The following is a 6,000-nucleotide window of genomic DNA, read 5'->3' as shown; positions in this document are numbered from 1 at the left end:
AAGTGCACACTTGGCTCTCCTCCCCGCATACATTTGGGCATAGGGCCATGCTGAAGCTGAGTACACCAGAAACTTGATGCATCCTGCAGTCTACACTCAGCCCATCACCCCTTACAGCAGTGTGGCAGGGCAAATGCTGACCAATTTGCACTCAACAGGCTGAAACAAAGTCTTGTTGTTCATGGATTCTTTTGTTTGTTTGCGGTTTTTTAATTGGCTGAAAACAGAAGTGCTGAGGTGTAAAACCAGGCTGACTCCTGTTCTTACCTCTGCCATCAGAGTGGTACCAAAGAGTGTTAATCAATATAGGTATTGGTGTATTATATAGGTAAATACTGGCTTGTCCAGTAGCTGTCTAGGAATTATTTATTTGAAATATTCCCTTGCAAGGACAACTATTACAGTTCCATGTACATTACATAAGTGCAGGTGAAGAGTGTACCAGTTAATGGAAATATTAACTGGACTCAAGTACCACAGACTAGCCTGGAGGCTAGCATTTAAATTTACAGTTGTTTGCTGTTGGGTTCTCTGTGTTTTAGTTGGTTTGTTTGAATTTTTTAATCCAAGACTCACAACCATTTAAATATGTACAAGTAGAGGCCCTAATGACTGCAGTCTTCAAAAAGTAATTAAAAACATGTCAGAACTCTTCACCATATCGTGCAGAACTGAACCCAGAAAGTTACTCTTGTGGCTATGAAAGATGGAAATGTATCTCCCAGTCACAAATCCAGTGATAGATTACATTTCTTAATCCAAAACATTTCCCTACTTATATGGCTGTTTCCAGGGACTGACTGACAAAATAGAGCATGACTAGAGGACCAGTCAGCTGTACTGGGTAGAAATAGATGACCAAAACAAGTATACTTAAATAAAGTGCCTAAAAGTTCAATACCAGATTTGGACAAATCTTACATTTGATAACGTGGGATTTTCAGCCCTTGAACAGTAATCTGTGCGGGTACCTGCTATTCTTCAATCATAGCTGTCACAGCATTAACCCTGGGAGAGTTCAAGTGTCTGGACAATGCTCTCAGGCATATGGTGTGATTCTTGGGGTGTCCTGCACAGGGCCAGGAGCTGGACTCAAAGATCCTGAACAGTCCCTTCCAACTCAGTATATTCCATGATTCTATGATTAAATGATGGCTTTTTCCCAACACCCCTCAATAGGTATACTCCTTACAGCAAGGGAAAATATCTTCCACCACAGATACAAAAAAGCTTGTAATGTTTGTGACATAAATATTTGCTTCAGTTTTTGCTTCAGAAGAAAAAGCCATGCAGCCACACTCATAAAATGTCTTACAGAAAACTTATTTTACAGACAAAACCAAAATCATTCATGTTTCTCCTTAGGCTAATTTAGGGCTTTTTGGTCAAATTAATGCGAAGAAATATATTTAACTTTAGCAGCAGTCTCATGTTTAATTTCCTCAAGTCCTGTAATTGTTATCAGCTTTGTAGTAGATAAAGTGATTCTTACCTGGGAAAGAGACAGAAGCACAGTTCAGGCATTTATTTTTCTAAGCAATCAGTGAATACACTGTTAGAAACTTTGGAATATCAGGACTCCAGTAAAAAAGAAATCCCTGTAACCCAACTACACAGATATAAACATTTACATTATTCACACACTTAGTCTGCCTAATTTTCCAGCACCCTCAACTTCTCAGTCAGTTCTGTGGGAAGTTGGCTTAGGAAGATTCCTAGGAACAATAAAGCTAAGTGCAACACATGGACTCTTTACAAATGGTGGAATTTCCTACAGAAGACACGAAAACTGTTAAGTATGACATCCAAGATACTGGGCAAATACGCATGACTGAAAGAGAATTATAACAGTCTAGAAGGCAAGTAAAAACTCCAGTGGTGAGACTGGAAGCAGCAGCAGCAGAAATCTGATGAATTTTTAAAAAAGTTCCACAGAAGTACAGAGCCAAGAAAAGTACCATAAGGAAAAGGAACTCGTGAGATCTCAGTATGATAAGGAAATGAAAAAGCTCTCTCAGTTTACTTATAATCAAGGCATATTTTACTGACAGATCAAAAGACCACATGATAAGATGTCTTATATAACATTAAGACTTTCACCTCATTACAGGCTTCATTTGAGCTACAAAAGCAAGAGATTTTGTATACTTCATGCTGACAGTTCTGGAAAGAAACTGCAATAAAATTCTCAAATTTATTCAGATTGATTAGCAATAACCATATGTGGTAGCTGCCTTGCCATTGCTCAGCACTTTGTGTGCATGAACAGCACGAAATATGTGACAGTACTGTGACTTTCCTGATATTTGTAGGGTTACACAACACAAAACATATATTTAAGGAGGACGTTTAACTAAAAGGCAGCTGTTGTTTAAAAAATGGCCAAGTGAAACTCCCAACAGTACATATAGAAAGTTAGCACAATGTATATTCACAACTTTCAAAGACTCTGAAGCTCAAACTCTCATTAAACAGTATTTGTTTAAAAATCATAAGAGGCTTGAAAACACAAAAATATTTTTGGAGTGTTTGCCAATCTTCACCTGCTGAATCAAGGCACTCTAACACCTTCCATCACTCAGAGTACAGAATAGAATCAATGCCCATGTTGCTGGTTCTGTTGGGCAGTCTCCCTCAAGCATATCTGAGATGGATGGCTACCATTAATCACACTGGACTGGAAAGCTCATCTGTTCCTGGCTTGATAGGGTAGCACTTTCTCTCAGATAAGTGCTTCAGAATGAGAGTAAAAATTACTTTCATAGTCCCAGCCATCTATTTCAATGAAGCTGAGCACTGAAGATGGTTTAACAGCATATCCTGTTGGTCCCCAAGTATTTTTGACAGGACTCAAACACCAAATATTCTTTCCAGATTACTGCATTAGGACTGATCAAACTGGTGTTTCAGAGAGGTAGTAATTTCTCCAGACATTTTAATAGCAGCTGGGTCAGCACTAGAAAACCTGCTAAGAGGTGTTCTAGCTCACTTCAGCTCTCAAGCAATGAATGTGACAGCAGAAGGATAATACTGATCAAGAACTGAGACTAAAACAGTACCACAAAAAGTCCTTTCACTGATATTCACTCCCTCCTCCAGCACACTCATAGCTTTGAGGAAATGCGTGCTATTTGGTTCTGTCCACCAAGTAATAAAAAATCTATCAGTACCTGGGGACTTTTTGAGGAAAAACAAGTATTTTATGGTTCAAGAACTTGAATCATTTATCTACCGTGTGGTACTTTAAACTCTTTTGGGAAAATAATCCTGCAAATGCACATAAAAAACTTCAATAAAACCCATGTCAAAACTCTTCTTGTGGAATAACTAGGAATCTGGATGCAGTAGCAGGTTCCAGTTCTGGGAAACAGTGACACAGAAAGAGGTGAAACATGCAATATAATGCCTAATGAAATACTGATGATCCAACACCTTAAAGTCTTAAAATCTTCATGTACCCCTAGCTGACTGCTGACTCTTGTCTTACAGCATTTTCAGCTAATGCTTATCTTTAGAGACAATTTGATATTTGGTAAGTAGCCTGTACACTCCTACATCATGTTAAGTTTAGAATGTCTTGCTTTAGTAGACCTTGCCATATGTGTATATCTGGTATTATAATAACTGAATCAAAACTTTTATTCCTTTAGCTGTCCTGAGAGGTGAAGCACAATATTTGGAAGAAAGTAAAAGCAATAAACCCAAGTGCTTACATTTCTTTCCTAAATAAAGCACAAACAAGGTCATGCTTTTGTAAATAGCAAATCCTTGTCCACATGAGTAAAGTTGTTAGGTCAAGTGTTGACAGTAAAGTCTGATTTTATGGGCCTTAGAGAAACAATGTGTTTATTTGCTCTGCATTAGTATTCTGAAGAAAGCCATCTATTTGGTTACTGAAAAATTAAACAAGGCCAAAACTGTACCAGTAGATAATTACTATGAAGCCATCCATAACAAATGACCGATTATGCAAAGAGGATCTCGTGCAGTGCTTAGCAGATCTCACAAGTAGCAGCTTCCTGAAATAAAAGCAGCTGAGTACAGATGAACTTGAGACATCAGTTGAAAACAGGTCCTGACCAGGCAGACAGGAGAACATGCTGTACCAATGCACCTGCAAAGGGCAGTCTGCTAAATAAGTCCTCTGGCCATACAGGGCAGTGTTTCATCTCCCTGACTTGCTGTCCCACCACTGCCCTCATCAACGGAGAGATACAAACACATTTGTTCTCACAAGGTCATAACAGGAACAGAAGTACAGAAGGAGTTCACCAACCACAGAGAACTGACACCTGTTTTAGACCTCATATTTGCACTCCACTTCTGAACCTCAACCTAGATTTCCAACTGATGGCCAGATTAAAAAGAATAAAGCTGTCTACTTCCTGGGAAGAAGCTATTTGGCAAGAACCTTGATAAAACTCAACAAAGCCTGAAAAAAATGTATTTTTAGTTAAAAACACAAACATATGGCACTCACAGGCTATTAGAGAACTCTCAGTCACATCTCCACATCTGTGAAGCTGGAGAAGGGGAAACAAGTACAGCTCAAGTATAAAAATAAGTAAAGTAAGAACAAAACATCCCCTAAAAGTTGCACTCTAATAGAGAGGAAAAATGGATCTTTTCAACACCTTGAGTAAGAAAAAAAAATCCATTACACCTACACACCCAGATCTATTTTATCTGCTAGACTGAAGGAATTCTTGGGTCAAAATTGCACTGACCTATGTGCAGATACAGAGCTGATGTTAGAGTTCTAACTTTTAAAAACTGTGGAAACTGTGGGAAAACTGGCTATTTTCATTTCTCACAATATTTTTCCAGAATCAGGGAATGCCAGCATCACTGAAAATCCTTTCAGAAACAATCATGTAAGTAATGGATCCAACAGTGTCAGAATGGGGAGGAGGGTGTCATGACATGGGCTATCCTTTTTTTTTCAACAGCTTCTTACTTAACCCTAGAAGAAGTTCACGACCTAATTATTATTTCCTCCTCCTTCTCCCACTCTAGACATGCAAGTACAACTCATCAATCCCAAGTATGCATTAGATTTATGAAAAATTATTCATAAAATGATTAAAAATATTAAAATTATTTTAAAATATTAAAAATTACCCTTAAAAATATTCTTAAATTGCATTTCCTATACTTTGATGTATACATAAAAATGTTTCCCTTATTTTTATTTACTGCAATTACTAATATTGTGAATATCTGGGTTTTAAGAGACATTCACTGGAAGTTAATCTTTCAGCTCTTCCCCGAAGAACTGCCTGTTCTTCTGCAATTAAGTTACCCTCTGTGAATCCCACACTATTTTCTTTTGTTACATGTAGTACATGCATAGAAATTTCTGCAGGTAGTGCAGCAAACTTTCCAGTCTCATAAATCATTTTTATCAGCTATTTCTAGAAAGCAGTGAAAAGCCTTTTCAAATTATAAGTGTTTTGTAACCTGAGTTTTTACTAAAGATACATTTTGCTTCATAAAATATTTAAGTCATCAGCTGCCTAAAGAATTTTAAAAGCCTTTGTTATAACAGCAAGGCACAGATAAATTCTTTATTGCTTCTTAGTAGTTTGTACCATTAATTCAACACTTGTTGAAAATTACATTAGTTTTACTTAGTTTTACTCTCAGCTTATTATTAATTGTGGGCTTAAAACAGCACACTGACAAAGGATGCAATTAATATACATTTTGGTTTTGCTATCTAGATGAAAACCACTATGTAACTAAAGATGCAGTTAAAACACAGGGAATAGTTTAACATGTTGTGTGGCCTTCTCCTTAGTATTTTAGGAATGACTGACATACACAGTATAAGGTTCCTATAGGCAGAGCTATGAGCACCATTTATTAATATTATCCAATGCTTGCCAGGTGAAAAATCTTCTCTTTCTGGAACAGTAACTTGTTCAGACAAAAATGAAACTTTTTAAAAAGACTCCTACAGTTTCATTTTGGCAGAACCTACAGACGACCCTGACATGC

This window comes from Vidua chalybeata, chromosome 3 (genome assembly GCF_026979565.1).
Source record: "Vidua chalybeata isolate OUT-0048 chromosome 3, bVidCha1 merged haplotype, whole genome shotgun sequence".
Lineage (NCBI taxonomy): Eukaryota > Metazoa > Chordata > Aves > Passeriformes > Viduidae > Vidua > Vidua chalybeata.
This window is presented reverse-complemented; position numbering follows the sequence as displayed.